Raw genomic sequence first — 19,108 nt, 5'->3', positions numbered from 1 at the left:
TGGCGATTGTGGCTGGCTATGAGGATGTCGTCCAAATAGATGAATGTGAAGTCCAGGTCACGTCCTACGGCACCCATCAGCCGCTAGAACATCTGTGCAGCATTCTTCAGGCCGAAAGGCATCCAGAGGAACTTGAACAGGCCGAACGGGGTGATGAGTGCTGTCTTGGGGATGTCTTCAGGGTGTACCGGGATTTGATGGTATCCCCGGACGAGGTCTACCTTGGAAAAGATGCTCGCCCCGTGCAGGTTCACTGCAAAGTCCTGTATGTGGGGTACGGGGTAGCGGTCTGGGGTTGTGGCCTCGTTCAACAGATGGTAGTCGCCGCACGGTCTCCAGCCCCCAGCTGCTTTGGGCACCACGTGCCGGGGGGAAGCCCATGGGCTGTCGGACCTCCGTACAATCCCCAATTCCTCCATCTGCTTGAACTCCTCCTTCGCCAGGCGGAGCTTGTCCAGGGGAAGCTGTCGTGCGCGGGCGTGGAGGGGTGGTCCCTTGGTTGGGATGTGGTGCTGTACTCCGTGTCTGGGTATGGCTGTCGTGAACTGCGGTGCCAGAACTGATGGGAAGTCCACCAGGATTCTGGTGAATTCCTTGTCTGACAGCGTGACGGAGTCCAGGTGTGGGGCCGGTAACTTGGCTTCGCCCAAGGAGAACGTCTGAAAAGTCTTGGCACGTACCAGCCTTTTCCCGCATAAGTCAACCAGTAGGCTGTGGGTCCGCAAGAAGTCCACCCCTAGGAGTGGCTGAGCCATGGTGGCCAGTGTGAAGTCCCACGTGAACCGGCTGGTGCCAAACTGCAGCTGCACTGTGCGGGTGCCGTAGCTTCGTATCGTGCTGCCGTTCACGACCCTGAGGGTGGGTCCTGGTTCCCTGTTGCGGGTGTCACACCCTGTCGGGGGTAAAACGCTGATTTTCGCTCCGGTGTCGACCAAGAAGCAGCGTCCTGATTGTTTGTCCCAGACAAACAAAAGGCTGTCTTGGTGGCCAGCCGCCGTAGCCATCAGCAGTGGCTGGCCTCTGCATTTCCCGGGAACTCACAGGGCGGGCGACACCGGCGGGCTTCTGCGCTCCACCACTGATGGTAGAAACACCACTGAACGTTGGCTCCCTCACTGCTGCCTCTAGGTTGCGCACACTCCATTGCCGGGCCTGGTCTGGTCTGCCATTGGGCACGTGGCTTGGTGATCTGCGCGACGGACGCCTCGCTCTCCCTCTTGGCCTTCCACAGCACGTCTGCCCCGGCCACCAGCTTCCAGGGGTCACTGAAATCTGCATCAGCGAGTAGCAGGTGTACGTCTTCGGGCAGCTGCTCTAGAAACGGCTGCTCGAACATGAGGCAGGGCTTGTGTCCATCAGCCAGGGCCAGCATTTCGTTCATTAGTGCGGATGGTGGCCGTGAGAGGCCGAAGGTGTGAATGAGCAGTGCTTTGAATGCTGCGTATTTGCCTTCCTCCAGTGGCGACTGAATGAAGTCCTCGACCTGGGCGGCTGTCCCCTGGTCGAGGGAGCTCACCACATAATAGTAGCGCGTGGAGTTGGAAGAAATCTGTCGAATCTGGAACTGGGCCTCTGCTTGATCAAGCCACAGTCGGGGTTGCAGCGTCCAGAAAGTTGGCAGTTTAAGTGAAACTGCGTGAACAGCTGAAGGGTCAATCATTTTCGGCCCAAATCCCATTTGGACCGTCGGGGTCACCAATGTAGCGAGGTGCTACGCACTGAGCTAAGAATGAAACATGCAGTTGGAGGTCTGAACTCAAGACTGATTTATTTTTCAACTTCCCGCGCTAACTTTTAAACCTGTTACAGATCCCGCCCTCTCCAGACGGAAGTGACCCCTGCGATACGTCACCAACTCTTCCCACACGCGGGCTTTCTCTCCTCACTGTCAAAGAAGAAGGACCAGCGCCATTTTGTGGCCGGCCTTCCTGCCGACGCGTGCTGCATTCTCGGAGCTGGTTCGCTTGCCTTGAAGGTAGGTCGCTACACTCTCACATATGATTGCTGTAGAGCTCTCCATGAGCTGGAAAATTTTGCTTACCACGTGTTCCAAATTAGGTTATAAATGCTGAACCATCCAACTCCATTATGAAACTATTCTCTGATGAACTACATGTAATAATTGCCATTTAAGATCTACTTTTTTGTTCCAGGAGAACTTGCTTCCATTTGAGTTCAATGGGTCCTGAGTCCCTACAGGCAGACTCTGCCACAATTGGAACGAGTGATACTTGACAGGACGGGCAGGTGGATGGTTTGAACAGCTGTATGCTCCTTCTACTATTTGGCTTTCGAGCTTCTTTGTTGGAATGACTCAAAGTCACAAGTGCCTTCCCAAATGCTTCTCCTTCAGTTTTATCCATTAGCCATGTGTAGCGATGAACACCCATAAATTAAAGTTGATGTTGAACTTAGTCATACAGCACCAAAACAGGTCCTTAGGCCCAACTTGTCCATACCGACCAAGGTGCCCACCTGAGCTAGTCCCATTTGCCTGTGTTTGGCCAATATCCCTCTTTCCTATCCATTTTCCTGTCCAAATATACAAATTTTCAGACAAAAACTTCATAAAGATGTTCAAAATCATAAAAAATGTGTTGTCAAAACTTTCCTATCCATTCTCCTGTTCAAATATCCTTTGAATGTTGTAATTGTTCCTGCCTCTAACACTTATTCGAGAAAGGTTTGCTGTCCTGCTGGAGACCATTTAACATAGAACACTATAGCACAGTACAGGCCCTTCAGCCCACAATGTTGTGCCGACATTTTATCCTGCTCTAAGATCTATCTAACCTTTCCCTCCCACATAGCCCCCTATTTTTCTATCATTCATGACAGAATTCTGAAAGGAGGAATTATTTCAGGGATCTGTTGTCAGACATGCAGATAACATGGCCTGCCCAGCAAGTGTGACCCATGCTGTAATGCTGAATATTGGAGAGGTGACATTGATTTGCTTGTCCTCTACTATAATCATACAGCATAGTTTAGAAATATACTTTGGATGCTGAGGAGAGTAATCACCATTACACATGACCACACTTCAAAAATAATTCATTGATTGTAAACTGCTTTGGGGTATCATGGATGGCTCTAAATGAACCCCTTTTCTCATGAGGCCTAAATAAATGATACTTTTCCCAGGAATTCCTTAGGGGCTGCTCCAACTCCAGTCCCTTAACTTCACTGAAAATGACTTTCCGCTGCCATTCTCCCAGGTTACAGTCGCAGAATGTGAGAGCAGTTTGGACAAAGTTCCATGACCTTGACATTCACAGAACTAATCCAAGATGCATTGTAAGTGGTTGCAATATGGTGAAAATGGTCTTAAAGTGGTCTGGCATCCTTGTGCTTCCACCAGGTGCCATTGGAACATCCATAGATTCTACATCAAATGCAATTTGTTCATTGACTAAAGACATTGAGTGGCTGTGGACCACTGCATTCATCTGTTGAGTTTTCCTAACTTTCCAACTTTAATCAAAGGACAGACAGGACACCTGAATAAAACTGTCACATCAAAATCCCAGAGTTTTTTATGAAGGTTATGCTATAATAGTGATCTTTATACCTACACAGTAATTTTCTGCTGGGAGAAAATACTAACACTATTATTTTATTAATCAAGTCAGTCATATCATGTACTTTACCTTCAGGCTCTGTGTCACTGTTGTTCTCAGTACCCTTCAATCAGTTTCAGTCAATAATTTAATTCAATTGACTGTCTTAAATTACTATTCTGGTTTATTAAATCAGTATAGTTATAATGCTTTACTTGGCACACCTTCACTTCTTTAAGATGAAGCTGCAGTATATGAGGGGTCCAGTGCGAAAACAGGCTCACACAAGGTACCTTCACTTTGTTACCTGACGTCAAACACTCAACCAAATTCTGTCTGTGTGACTTTTCACCATTGTGTGCAACCTGATCAACGACAGAAGGCAAAAAGAAAGAAGCACTTGCGCTCACAGGAATGGAAAAACACAAATCACAGTTTATTTGCTTTACCTTAGAAAATGGTATTTACCCTTAGAGTCTGAAACATCTGGTGACTTTGGCTGGATAGAATAAAAGTCACAGAGGTGAGGGGCAAGAACGCATAATGAAAATGTAGAGCTCCGTCATCCACTGAAAACACACACAACACATTTCATAGCAGAAAGGGAACTTAAAATCGTTGTATTTACTTGCTGAAATCTAAGTTTTTCTTCTCCCTGGCCTGATTTGTACATTGAAGGACACAATGCATTCTCTGTGCAATGAATCACCTTTATAGATCTCGATTCATCAAAATGAGGTTAATCTTGTCCATTTCTATTCATGCAAAATGCCAAGTATATCAGAGCTGGTTTTATAACCTTTTCTCCCAAAATAAAGCAACTGCCAGAGGTCAGGTTAACATTTGAGAAGTAGATGCCTAGCTTTTTATTAAATTAACAAACACTGGACAATGCAATGCAAACAATACAAGGACAAAACAATCAATGCACCATCTTAATGGGTCACTGAGTGAGAAAAATGGAGTGTCAGAAAGAGGGTGGGAAATAGAGTAAGAGAGAGAAAAAGAGGGAGAGTCAGAACAGGTTCAGCTGACAGAACTGTGATTGGATAAAAGCGTTGTGGTCACAAGATTCATGCCAGCAAGTTTACACCAAGACTAGTGTTCCTGCTGTCAAGTTTATTGCAATGGGGTATCTCGCTAAATGCCTGGTTAAGCAGACACGTTCCTTGCTGCTTTGGCTTAAAAATCTAGGTTCACAATATTATGGAATAACATGAGGCCACATGCACACCATGTTTAGGCTGACCCAAATTGGATTTTTGCTTCACAGTTCTTTCACAATTTTTTTCTGGAAGTACAATATAGCAACGGCACAGTGAGAGCAATAACCATCTGGAATCTTGGAAGAATGAGGCAAGTGAAACTGAGAACTGTGAGAAAAATTGTACTGAGAATGAGAATGAGAATGAGAGGTGATGGAAGCAAAGAATGGATTATGTCCAAGAGAGAATAAGGGTCAAAATAAAAGTAAGTAAAAAAAAAGTTGATGTTTTGAAAACTCCAACAACAATCTATGACCAGAAGGAATGAAATTCACCATTTTGAATTACTGGTATCTTGATTGCTAGTCATGACCACTAATCATTTTTAGAGAGATGGTCACACTGTTAATGATTCGATTCAACATTTTGCAGGACTTTAATTATCAATTAAGGTGCAAAGGCAATAATTCTACGGAATGTAGGATTCTACCAAACGAGAGTGTGTTTTTAAAGCAGCGATACAATTTTCATAACCCTAACCTCTGAGGAGAACTCATTCAATTGCAAGTTACTGGCCAATTTGTAACAATAACTTTGCACATTATTTACAAGCTATTAATTTAATCAGCAAACCCTAGCTCTACGTCCTCATTTTTTTTTATTTTAAAGGGACTGCTTAGAGCGCAGGGTGAATATTGTATTTTTACAATATCTCTCTGTGAGAAGGATGAAAAAGCCACAGAGAGGGTGCAAAAAATGAAGAAGTAACATGATGATACATTTTATAATAGGAGACTAGAGCCAGTGGGAATGTTTTCATGACAATCAGATAGTTTAAGAGATGTTCAAAGGATTTTGATAAAATAAATTAAGCATAATTATTTCCACTTGTCAGTGACTTGATAACAAGAAAGGTTATTTTACAGATACTGAAAGAACAAAGCAAGAGGTTATGAGAATTTTTTTTATATGCAAATGGTTGTTAATACACAGAACAGCCTGCCAGAAATTGTGGGCAAAGCAGAATCCACAATATATTTTAAAAGGGAAGTAGTTGAATATTTGAAACCAAAATAGTGGATAGCTCTTTCAAAGAGTTTAATGTGTCCTCCTCTGTCATTGCACAATTTCTACAATTGATAGCAGCAGAACCAATCACACCTTGATGTTATCTGATAATGGCTTAATGCATCTGAGTCAAATTCCTCTTTGCCATTCAAAGACGCTTCACTGAGACTCACTTAACAACTAAAATATATGTATATCGTCTGATTTTCTGATGTGCAGCAATTTCCTTTTCACAAGTTGCATCCATAGTTATGAATTCAGGAGCAAATCTGTTCCATTTGACTGAGCTGAAGCATTCATGACTCTGAATCAAGAGGTTCTCAGTTCAAGTCACATTCCAGTGACATGAGCCAAAAATCTAGCCCCATGGAGAGATATAGATATTCCTCACCACACTGTTTTGAAGAAGAGCAGTGTGTTATCCTTGGTTTCTGGCCAATATTTATTCATCAATCAACATCAGTAAAAGCATCTCATCCATTTCTCACACATTTGCTCTCCCCCAGGACAGAACAAGGATACAGTTCACCTGGTCCTCACCTTCCACCCCACCAACTTCTGCATTCAACAGATCTTTCACTGCAATTTCTACCACCTTGAAAGAGATCCACCACCAGACTTCTCCTCCCCTTCCAGCATTTCGCAGGGACTGTTCTCTTCGTGACCCCCGGTCCATTCTTCTGTTCCCACCTCCCACCCACCCGCCCTTCTTATGACACTTTTCCTTGCAACTGCAGGCAATGCAGTAGTTGCGCTTTCACCTCTTCCCTTCCCACCATCCAAGTCATTCCAGGTGAAGCAGTGATTCACTTGTATGTACTTCTTCCAATCTAATGTACTGCATTCAGTGTTCACAATGTGCATTGGAGAAACCAAATGTACATTGGGTAATTACTTCGCTGAGCACCTGTATTCAGTCCACAGGAGTGACTCTGAGCTTCCCGTTGCCCACCACTTTAACTCCTCATTCTACTCTGACCTATTGGTCTGTGGCCTACTGTACCGTCACAGTGATGCCCTACACGAGCCTGAGGAACAGCACAACCTGAAACGTTGACTCCATTTCTCATCTCACAGATGTGGCCTGACCTGCTGAGTATTTCCAGCATTTTCTGTTTTCCTTGTTTTTGACTTCCTGGATTTGCAGGGTTTTTTTTGTTTTATTTTTCAATAAAAAGAGACCTGGTCATTATCACATTGATGTTTTGGAACAGTGTGCTTATATCATCAGCTGTGTTTCTTATCTTATGATAGTGACGATACTTTAATAAAAGTATCTTGTTGGCTGTAAAGTGCTTTCGAAAATATCTTTCTTTCTTGATCTTTCTTGTCTTGTCTTCCTTCCTCAACATAAGATCTAATATTGGTCTTTGATTTGAAAATGTTTTGAATGTTGTGCAGGAACCCAGGCTGAGGAATTCAATGTGGTATCCTTCCAGGAAACATTGTCTGGGCATCCCAAGCCAGTTGAATGTGAGGTTGTGAGACTTCTAAATTTTACTAATAACAATATCCAAACAGTTGTGCTAAATAAAACTGATAATTCCTGATGTGTATGTGCAATATATACAAACTGTACACTAGGCCATTCCTCTTTGAGGTCCCACTGCACTGGAAGGGAGGTGTCAGAGTGGAGAGTAGTGAGGCAAAGATATTGGCAATGGGAAGATTGGATTGAGTATGGAGAGGATCATGTGGAAGTATGGATTACAGGGTGGGGCATTGCAAAGGGAAGTTTGGGGATGGAAGAAGATTCCGGTAGTTGTTAGGGAGGAGATTGGAGTGGGCTAAGAAGGGTGGGGCAGTGGTCAGACAGGAATCCAATAGATCAGGGAATTTATGGTGGGTTCCAGGGAAAAAGATGGTGGGTAAGGTGCAGATAAATGATGATGTTGTTGAAGCAGTGGAAATATCAGTGGAGGACTGGGGAAATATCTGGTTGGGCATGGAAGTCATCAAAGGAAATTGGAGACTGCTTGTGAGAAGCATGTTAGTACTTATCTCAATAAAGAGCCATTGATCGTGCAAGGTTTTTCCTAGCAGTGTTGCGTGTAGAAATGAGGCCCTTTAACTCATGCCAATGAGACCTCCTCTTCCAGTCAGTGGAAAATGCACAGTGGAAAAATACCACAAGTAGCATCAATCATGCTTTGTACTTTGTCTGATGTCAATGCATGTCCATAGTGGTCGCAAACATGAGCACGACATACTGAAACTAACTGTGATTTAATTAGGTAAAATTATATCACATTGTGCATTAAATTATTGCAATATGCAATGGAATTTCTGGGCCCTTGACTGTTAGAAATCAATTTTTGCTTATACGCTCAAAGAATATTGGGATATGATTTGTTCTTGAAGACTCTTGAGTGAGTTACGGTTAGCACCTCAAGTAAGGTATTTTTCACATTCTGAAAATATATTCATAATGCATTCTTTTAACGTGCTTTATAAAGAATTAGGTAGCTTGGTGGTGAAAGGGGCCCGAAAAAGAAATGGATTTAATGGGGTATATTCATTTGTGATTAGTTCCAGTGTTGCTGGAGGCATTATAAACACTAATTAGTGTAACATGACTGTAGATAGTTGGTGTTTTTGAAAATATGTTTGAAAAGGAATCTTCAAAGGAGAAAAGCTCCTGTGATCATAACATGGTCAGCTTCACAAAATACGAAAAATTATTCTGGCACATGTCACTAAATAACGAGGAATGCGGTGAAGCAGCTGCTGTTGGCATGACCTGGAACAGCTATGAAATAATCTCTCAGAACAGATCCCAGTGGCAGTTAAGGTAAATAACTCTGGCGTTAAACACCAATCCTCTGAATGTGTTGACTCCAATTGACAGTGATATAACTGAAGGAGCTCTCTGCAGAATAATGGAACAATTCATAGAATTACAAATGAAAAGAATGAGCAATGCTCCAAGGTCAGTGCAATTTGTAATCAAGGAACAAATTGGTTGCTGTTCCTTTAATCGTTCCCTGTGTCAAGTACCATTCCCTGACTGGGGACTTAGGGGGACATGAGCAACCCCTTAACATGGTCCTTCACCAACACTACAAAGTCCTTTCATGATATGGGAAGCCAATCATTAACTCAAGCTCTGATATCTCATCCTTCCCTTCAGTAAAAATTCAACCTTACCCATCAGCACACCATCCCAAATGTGAAAAAGAAACTGAATAATGGGACAAATTTTATAAATAATGAAATAAAAATCTTCATTGCATTAAAAATAGAACATGCTTGGCAGTTCAGACACTGTTAATGGAGAGAGAAACAGACTTAATTTTTTCTATCAATAGAAGACCCTCACCTTGAAATGTTAACTGTTTCCTGTTGCGCAGATGCTACCTGACTTTTCAATTATTTGCAGTATTGTCCGTTTTTGTTTCAGATTTTCAGCATCTGCAATATTTTGCTTTTGGATCCTCATTGTATTCTTGAGCATGGGTACTGACCATGTCAAAGTAATTCAAGATGTAATATACTGTTATCATGACATGCATTTGCATAAATTGGCAATATTTTGCAAAATCCTACATTCTAAATGGGAGGAATTTTGAGGTGAAATGATGGGAATGTGCTGCTGGCATTTCATTCTGTAATTACCAGCAAAGTTGGAATTTCTGCTAATTTATGTGTGCATGGAAAGTCCTGAACTTGCTGGCAGTTGCCGGCTATACATTCTATGACTGTTCACTGGGTTAAGCAGCAAAAGCCAAAGTTGTGGCACCTACCTCGCATTTACACTGGGTAGAAGAATGGGTGTGAGGGACCAAGGTAATGTTTGGCATTTTTTGATTTTTTTTAGGTGGAATGTGTTTATATATTTTTAAAATATTTTCAACATTTGTGTGTTAGTACTTTATTTTTTTTCTTATTGTTTTTATTTTTTAAAATTTGTTAGTAGTATGTTAATTTTGGATGGTTTTTAGAATAATTTCAAATGTTTCTCAATGTCAGAAACATGCAAAACTTTTAACAGTTTTGACAACCAGCTAAGCTGGGATGAGTAGCTTAGTTGCTGAAAAAGATTTTTCTTCATCAGTTTCATGGATGTGGCTTTTCTGGACTCCTTCTTGATGAGATATACAGTATGTGCAGAGGCATAGTTCTCACCAAAGAGAATGGGAAGTGCTTCCTCCATAAAATTTGTGCTGTAGAATGTGAATAAAATGAGCTCAAACTTTTCATGGTATTCATTTATGAGTGTGGGCAGCTCACTGCCTATGCAAAATCTCAACAACATCTCAAAGATTAAATAAATAAATGACCTCGATGAGTATCACATTCATCATTAACATTCAGTGAAAATCTGTAAAATTCAACACTTGAAACCAAAATCTGATTTGCTTTGGGCCATACCTAGTTGTTTCATTCCATTTTGTTTGTGTTAAAACAGGATTGGAGGGGGAGGGTGTCACCCTAATACTGTTTGTGGAAGTCTTGTTGAGAGTGAGAACATCAATTGTAAGATTTACAGAACAGAGTTGTCAGGTTTTCCTGTGTAACGTGGTGCTGAAAGTGACATTGTTGGCTTCTGCTTGGTGTTCTCTATTGATGTGTTGCAAGTTCTCGCAGTTCACAGCATGAAACCCAGCGGGTGCGAAGTTTGCCGTCAGATTCTAAAGGGACAATATGCCAATGCAAGCAACACCCTTTCAGCTACAGGAGGGTTGTTGTGAATGAATTATTGAAGGCTGCAATGTTGGAGGGTTGTGCAGTGGGGGTCAGGGTTGAGAATGGTGTTTAGTGGGAGAGTGAACTCAAGGAGTCTAAAGATCCTGGACAGAATATTAAAGAACCATGCCTGGAGGAGGCATGTTATTGAGTGTTAGGCCACGGATACACTCCAGAATTACAAGCAGGCACTCCTCGGAGGAGTTTGCCAGGGAAGTACCATCATGAATGAGTGCAATCAGTGAATGCCTATATGTTAATGAAGCCTGCAATGCAGGCAAATAATTACCCTGTTCTGCCTGCCCAGGGAAAGTGGATGAATTCTTTCCTCCTTGCAAATGATATATTGATGGCCTTTTTCATGCAGTGGTGAGCAAAAATTACTGAGAGATTCGGCAGAAAAGGTGATTGAGGCAGGTACTCTCACAACAGAAAAATTTGGTCGAGCATTTGAATCATCAAGTTATAGAAAGGATGTGGAAGCTTTCGAGGGGGTGCAGAGACTTACCAGGATGCTGCCTGGATTGGAGAGCATGTCTTATGAGGATAGGTTGACTGAGCTAGGGCTTTTCTCTTTGGAGAGAAGGAGGATGAGATGTGACTTGATAGAGGTGCACGAGATGATAAAAGGCATAGATCGAGTGGACAGTCAGAGACTTTTTCCCAGTGCAACTATGGCTAACATGAGGGGACATCATTTTAAGGTGATTGGAGGAAGGTATAAAGGGGATATCAGGGGTAAGTTTTTTTTACACAGAGAATGGTGGGTGCGTGGAACGCACTGCCTGCAGAGGTTGTGGGGACAGATACATTAGGGACATTTAAGAGACTCTTAGATAGACACATGAATGATAGAAAAATAGGAGGCTATGTGGGAGGGAAGCATTTAGATAGACCTTAGAGCAGGATAAAATCTCGGTGCAACATTGAGGGCCGAAGGGCCTGTACTGTGCTGTAGTGTTCTATGTTCTAAGTGAACCATGGACAATGAACCATGCACTAGGAATAGTATTGAAAGGTACCTGATGGTCATCATAGACTTGTGCTGAAGGGCCTGCTTCTGTGCTGCAGGATGCTACAAATCTAAATTAGAAGCAGTATCCTAAAACGATCCTGAGGCTAGAAAGCTGAGAGTCGCTGCAAGTCTGACCTCCATGGACAAAGCAATCAAGTCATGTAGGGCTTTATTTGCAGTCACAGAACTAAATGGGGACCAAGGATGCAGTTTGTGTATTACTCTTGAAGCAGCACAGTGTCAGGGGTGACAGAGTTGCTTTCGGAATGAATAAGAACGTGTTTTTTTCCAGATGACTGGGGTTGCAAAATCTTACTGCTGAAGAATTTTACTGTGATGCTGGAGGAACTCAGCAGGCCAGGCAGCATCCGTGGAGAAAAGCTGGCGGTCAATGTTTCGGGTCAGGACCCTTCTTCAGGACTGAAGATAGGATAAGAGGGAAGCCCAATATATAGGAGGGAAAGGTGATTGGTGGACAAAAGAGGGGAGGTGAAGCAGGCACAAGGTGGTGATTGGTAGATACAGCTAAGAGATAGAAATCACTTTTGTCCACCTATCACTGCTCTGCTTTTCCCTCCTTTATATTGGGCTTCCCCTTTCCCTATCTTCAGTCCTGAAGAAGAGTCCTGACCCGGAACGTTGACCGCCTGCTTTTCTCCACGGATGCTGCCTGGCCTGCTGAGTTCCTCCAGCATCATGCTGTTTTTCATCTAGATTCCAGCATGTGCAGTCCTTTGTTGCTCTGCCGATGAATTTTGCATACTGCGCCACTGTTGGCATTATAGGGGGTATTTTTATAGTGGAAAAGAAGGGAACAAAAACCCACCAAGAAATGAGGAGATGAATTTCCCAATGGTCACTAAGACACGGAGAAATATGTAGAAAATTGCATTATTTTGGTTAAACCAATTTTGAACAGCAGAGCACTGCATTATTCCCCCTGCAGGTTTACAAAGGAATTTATATCCTCAGCTTTATTTAAAAAAGAAAGAACTTGCAGTTTATATCATGCCCGTCTCTCCCTCATGACACCCCCCCCCACCCCCAAAATATTTCACAGCCAATTAAGCACATTTATGAAATGCGGTCTTGATTGAACTGTGGGGAATGTTCCACAGTCAACAAGGTAATGGAGATAATAATCCATTTAATCAATGTTGTTTGAGGGATAAATATTTTCTTGGATACTGGAAATAACCATCACAGTTTTCTTCAAAATAATGCCTTTGCATTTTCGTAAATCTATCTGACAGGGGCTAATGGTGCCTTAGTTCAATGTTTCATCCAAAAATTTTCATCTCCAACAGTCTGACAGTTGAGGGATTTGAACCCTATGACTTGAGGATGCTTCCAAGCAGCAAAGGCTGAAACCCTATTTAATTACAGATTGTCATTCACTTTGAACCTGGTTTGTATTGTTGAGTTTATCCTCTGTGCCTGTGTTTCAAATTTTGAAGAATAAGTGATTTAAAAGTCCCAGAGTATTTCTCAAGCCAATTAACATTGACTTTGTTCAGTATTTTAATATCCTGAGCCTGATCAGGACAAAGAGGTTCACATAAAAGGTAATCAATGAAGTGTCATGAAGTGCAGGCATGTGTTTCAAAATCGAAGGGGCAAAAAAAACAGGCATCGGTAGATTAGCTACCTCTAATCTGCCCCACACTAATAGGATCGGCACCTTCAAGGGCTTTGTAGTCTAGTGTCAGAGTGTCTTTTGAGAAATTGCAATCTGAATTCAAGAGCAACAGAACCAAATACAGCAGGGCAGGGAGGTTAGGAGAATTGTGGATTCCAGTTAATAAAAATTGCACAACAAGCATGGGCTTCATCCCAGTCAACTGAAAGAAACCAATTTACAGCCTTTTGGTTGGTGTGCAAGAGAGCTTGCCATTGAAGGCAAGGTGGCAACACCTTTTTAGCCTTAGTAACTCCTCTTGTACAAACGAAGGCCGATTTCTTGCCAAGGCATGTAATGGTAGTGGTGCGCTTCATCTCCTATGACTCATAAAGGATGTAATGCTTCTTGAAGGAAGTGAATGGCGGTGAAAGACTTGGGAAGCCAGAGTGCAGTCAGATGGAAATATGGACTGATCGTCAGCCTGCATGTCAATTTTGCTGCTTCGTGAACTCTGAGGCGTTGGGCGTACTTCACTTTTCAATTGTGCCTTCACTACCACAGTCTGTACTGGCGACAGCTGCTTTACACTGGCAACAGATGGAAATTCCTTCCTTGGTGACTGATCAGACAAGCAGAGTAGTCAGGGAGGAGATGGAGTTGCAGCGGGTAACAAAATCCTCAAAGAATTAGCTCCTCTGTGAACAGAGTAGAGGCAGGAACAGGTAGTTAAACAAGGAGAAAATCTTGAGGGTGAACTGGCACGTCTTGTGGAAGAGAGCAAGGACAAGGGTGGGGAGATAAGAACTGAGTTTTTGGGGGTGGTGAGAGGAAAAAATCTTCTGTGGACAGGAGAGTCCTTAAACAAGCAAAAGAGGAGAAAGAGAATTCAGATAACTTCTCGATTGTAATCATCCACTTCATAAACACAAGTGAAATCAATTGTCATTTCTTAAGTTAAAAATAATTGGAATCAAAATATTTTAAACTAAATGAAAACACTAGTTTGATTGTAAAAATTAAAGATACCGTTATTCAAGTGCACTATAGGTTTCCCAATGAAGGTTCACATCAATGAGGATAAGGATTGGGAATGGAATGCCAGAAATGGAAACAAGGTCAAATTTGCAGAAGAAGCTTTGTTTGGTTTCAATTTGTTATAATTGAAAAAAAAATTAACTTAAATTTGTTCAGGTGAACTTAATGGTTCAGAGGATTGCCGTCAAATGATGAGGCAAGAAGTTTTTGTTAGCTTCTGAACACACCAAGAACATAAGCAAGGAGCATCTCAGCACCATTTCAGGATGGGACAAGAAAAACACTCAAACAATATTGGCCAGAGTATTCATCAGTGTAATGGTTGATTGAGTGACTGACAGCCGACTTGTCTGAGGAACTGTGTCTAATGGCTTCCGGACAAAGGACTCCACGATGGTGAAACAGGAATTACTCTGGAGTAAGTTCCCTTTCGAGACTCCGACCAAGTTTGAGATCGTTTGTACCTGGTCCCTTTAGCAGTGTTCTAAGATGGGAATGTTATAGAACATCTGTGAATGTTTCACGAATTATAAGTTCAGAAAATCTCATCACCGATAGTTGGACAGGCCATTTTCCTGATTATTACAGACTGTTATTTTACAAGAGATGAGGTACAGAAGCCATCTGTTGCATTATGTTCTCTACTGAATGTACTGATTCTGAGGTATTTTGCAGGGAACTACTAACACTGCTGTGTAGTACTGCTGGCATTCCTTGTGTGAGCACCACCATGTTCAGGATTCCCACTGCAAAATTCAACTCTCTAGCTCTCTTAACAGGGTTTAGGGGCTTGCACTCTGACACTGAACTCTTCATGGAGAGCAGCATCAGGTATAAAATTGTGGCATTCCTTCCAGCAGCTGCACGATGCAGTCTGCCTGTGGAACCTTGCCCCAAATCCTGGCACAGAAATGTCACTCCCATCCATTTGTGAGGAGAGGAATAGCTGCAAGAGAACAAGTATTAGGTAAGTTACATTCTTTAATTAACTGGGTTTAGTTAAATGTTTTCAGTTGTTTTGCTGTTTGTAAATACCTTCAGCTGTCTGAATTTATCTTCTCAGAATACTAATTATTTTGCAATTCATTTAATTGTTTGGATGATTTTAATAAATGTACAAGCACAAGGTCCTACTGCCACACAGGATGTCGCCATTGGTGCTTGTGAATCCACATGAAATGTTCAAACATATCATGTCAGTCAGTGGTGAGACTGTGGATTACTGCTGCCAGGTGATGAGGTCTGGACTAGATGAAAGAAATCAATATGTGAGAGAGTCACCCAACCATTCCAATATTCTCCAAAACACTCACACCATGGACCAAGGTTTAGTTGTTGTTTCCCTTCCTTGTACCTCACTTGGAGGAAAGCAGGGGACAAAGAGTGTGGGGGGTGGGTTCGGGGAGAGAGAGAGAAGAGAGAGAGTATGTGGGGGGGGGAGAGAGGGAGAGAGCACAGGCGGGAGAGAGATTGCGGGGAGAGAGAATGGAGGGGGAGAAAGAGCGCAGGGGAGAGAAAATGGGGAGAGAGAGAGCGCGGGGAGAGAGAGAGTGCAAGGGGAGAGAGAGCGCAAGGGGAGAGAGAGAGTGGGGAGGAGAGAGAGAATGCAGGGAGAGGGAGAGTGCAGAGGGAGAGTGTAGGGGGGTGGAGAGAGAGCGTGGGGAGAGAGAGACCGTGGGGGTAGAGAGCACAGGGACAGAGAGTGGGGGGAGAGAGAGTGAGTGAGAGAAAGAGAGAGAGAGGGAGGGAGGGAGAGAAAGAGAGAGAGAGAGACACAGTGTCACAATTAATCAAAATTATACCACACAACTTAATATAAGTGGTTTATTTGCATTAGACTAATTCTGAAGCTTACTTTCTGGACCTAAATTCATACAATGCAGCACATGATATTAGTGAGTAATGAAAAATGCCATATGACCCCCTTGGGCATGTTCCTTCCAATAGCCTAGAATTTGCACAGTGATGGAGTTTCTCTAATTTATTTATACTCCTTAGTGAGATGATTAACTATGGATAAATCCTCCAATATAAAATTAAATTTTCTCATTGATGTCTGAAGGTAATCAAGCAAACCTAACTTTACAATCTGTTATTCAATCATGATTGGGTGCATTTTATAAAATTATATTTCCCATCGTCTCAGAAGAATTGAGATCAAAGTGATCTACATAGTATTTCAGCAGTTGCATTGGGAAGCATATGAGCTTCACTCTCATTTTCAGACAATGGTTGCCTTTTACTTCAAAATGTGATTTCTTTCTACTCGTCACCATTTCTTATTTAATGGCTGATGCATCTCCTATAGTCCAGCAATGCACAATTCACTTGAATCTCTCCAGTAATAATATTTTAGTACTATCATCTTGGAATTAGGCACAATCAACTGGGCAGCAAATCTGATCTTCAAATCACCCTTTCTATCTCTGGAAATGTCTCCTATTGATTTATAGTCAGCCCACAAAGGGTGTGATGAGATTGAACATCAACAGAATGGATATTAAGGAATACATATCCAGCTGTTGTTTTGCACACCAGGCATATAATGCAGTAAAGGATGAAGTAACAATGGAAATGGGTTTCAGAAGTGGTTTAACATGGATATGCTGAGCATGTAATGCAGATATGAGAATTGAAAATATGTGGTTCATTATGTTTTTGATTACACAACTAGGGATTGAAGACTAAATGTTATCAAATTAAGGGTAAGAAGTTTGGTTGAATTTCATCACACTAACACTGGAAAAAAGTTACTCCAATAGCCCAGAAACTGAATATCACACATTTTTGACACTACATTTTGCCAAAATGCCAAATCCCAAGTCACCAAAAAGAAAGCTAACTTTGGGGTGTCCTTCCTTTAGGAAATGACAATTGTGGTTTTCTCCCATTTATGAACAGTTGAATGAAGTTTGCAATTTCACAGCTGGGAAGTGGGTCAGCATTATCAAAGTGCACTCTCCATGGCTGCCATGTAGCCTTGGAAGGCAGAAGTATGATGTCAGAGGGCAAATGGTACACAGGTCTTTGATGGGCCCCCTCATGTTATGCAACAGCCTGATTGTGCCATGATTAGATCACCACAGGCATTGTGGCCACAGATTGCAGCATTTTGTACTGATGAGCACAAATGTTGCAATCTTTCTCAAGTGTTGCCTGCGTGCAAAAGGGCAGCACATGGAAGTCAATGTGGGAGGGAGGTCAGCGCCAATAAAGTTCATGACCAAACAGGGACCCTTCAATTCACCTGTGGTTCACCTATTTGCAGCATGATTTACTTTTTGTTTAACAGCAACTGAACAAAGAAGGTCATAAGCCATGACCTTCTGATCCAATTTCTCTCAGGAAGCAAGAAGTGCATGTCGTGCACATTGATGACATCACTACAAGTGTGAATGATGACTGGGAAATGACACTCATACTAAGGTGAATTGTAACAGGAAAGGCTTGATGCAATTTCCCAAATGGGCATGACTTCAATTGTAAATGGATGCAAAGGCTTCAAAGCATAAGTAAAACTCTTTTTGAGTGTGATTTATGCAAGCACAAATAGTGTTTCTCTAATCCAATATCAAGGACAAAACCTTTTAAGGTTATTGAAATAGCAGACAAAGGTGTCATTTAACCTGGGTTAAATAGTCACTATTAAATCCAAAGGGCAATTTAATAGAAATATATTTACTCAACTTATGGTTAAGAGTATCTCACTCATAAAAGTTGTGGCTGAGACAAATGTCATTGTTACATTTAAATGGAAGCCATTCAAATATAGGAAGGATAAAGAGTATAAGGTCATGTTCATGGTGTTAGAAGCAGCAGCATGGAGCACAAATACCAGCACAGGCCTCCTGAACTGGATGGTATGTTCCATTCCTGTGCATCCAATGTTAGAAAAAGGAGGTCCACAACATGTACAGGATAAAATGCATTATGCAATGGCCTGATTGTGCAGTGATCAGATCATTGCAGGCATTGCTACTGCTGATTGCAGCATTTTGTACTGATGGGAAAAAATGGACCATTGTAATAAGATGATAATAGGGGCAGTCTATAATAAAGACTGTTACCTTGGGGCTAATGAACCACTTGCTCTCTCAAGGCTTTCTTTGGATGCTGGCTGTTGACATTTTACATTGAGAGAGGAATGTAGTGGTTAACATTACCTGAAAAAAGTTGGTGTAATTGCACTCTCCCCCAAATCCAGCTGCTTATACGAGGGAACAGATACCTCTTTCTTCCCAAAGTCACTCTCAATTCTAATCATCATGGACAAAAACCATGATGAGAATAGAACTTTCTTTCTGAGCACAAGCAGTGACATCAAGATTCACACACATCAGCAGGCACACTGGATGGGAATCTGAATTGAAAAGGTAAAGTACTGGATGAAAATAAAAGGGGGAAGTGGAAGGCAAAGGCAACTAAGGGGAGAAGGGGACAGTCCAGAGAATACATCGATGACAATCAATGGAAAGTATTCAACATCTAGGTTTCCAATCATTCAACATCATTCAGGTTTACAACTGAGAAAATGTTGATTATATTTACCACTTCCCTTTCAACTGCCTCTTTTCACACATTAGCACTGTATCTGGGATACTGTCATTGTCAGCTTCCCCAAAGCTGTTGGTCAGCTTCTCCCATGCTTCAAGGTTGACTTTAATGCACTTTTATTGCACTCTATATTGATGTGACCTCAAACTATTCTGCCACTGATTTTGTTTCTTAAAATCAATTGTTTAATCTGTGCTGGAACATCCATAAACAGAAAATCATTCTTTCAATTATAAAGGAAGCTACTGTTCCTCCATGCGAATGCCTGGACAGAATAAATCATTGGATGGGTCAGAGATTCCAAGCCCTTGCCAGTGCACTGCTATGATTTTCAAATCTGTACATAGCCACAAACATGCGATGC

The sequence above is a fragment of the Pristis pectinata genome, chromosome 4 (genome assembly GCF_009764475.1).
Source record: "Pristis pectinata isolate sPriPec2 chromosome 4, sPriPec2.1.pri, whole genome shotgun sequence".
Taxonomy (NCBI): domain Eukaryota; kingdom Metazoa; phylum Chordata; class Chondrichthyes; order Rhinopristiformes; family Pristidae; genus Pristis; species Pristis pectinata.
Note: the sequence above shows the minus strand (reverse complement) of the source record.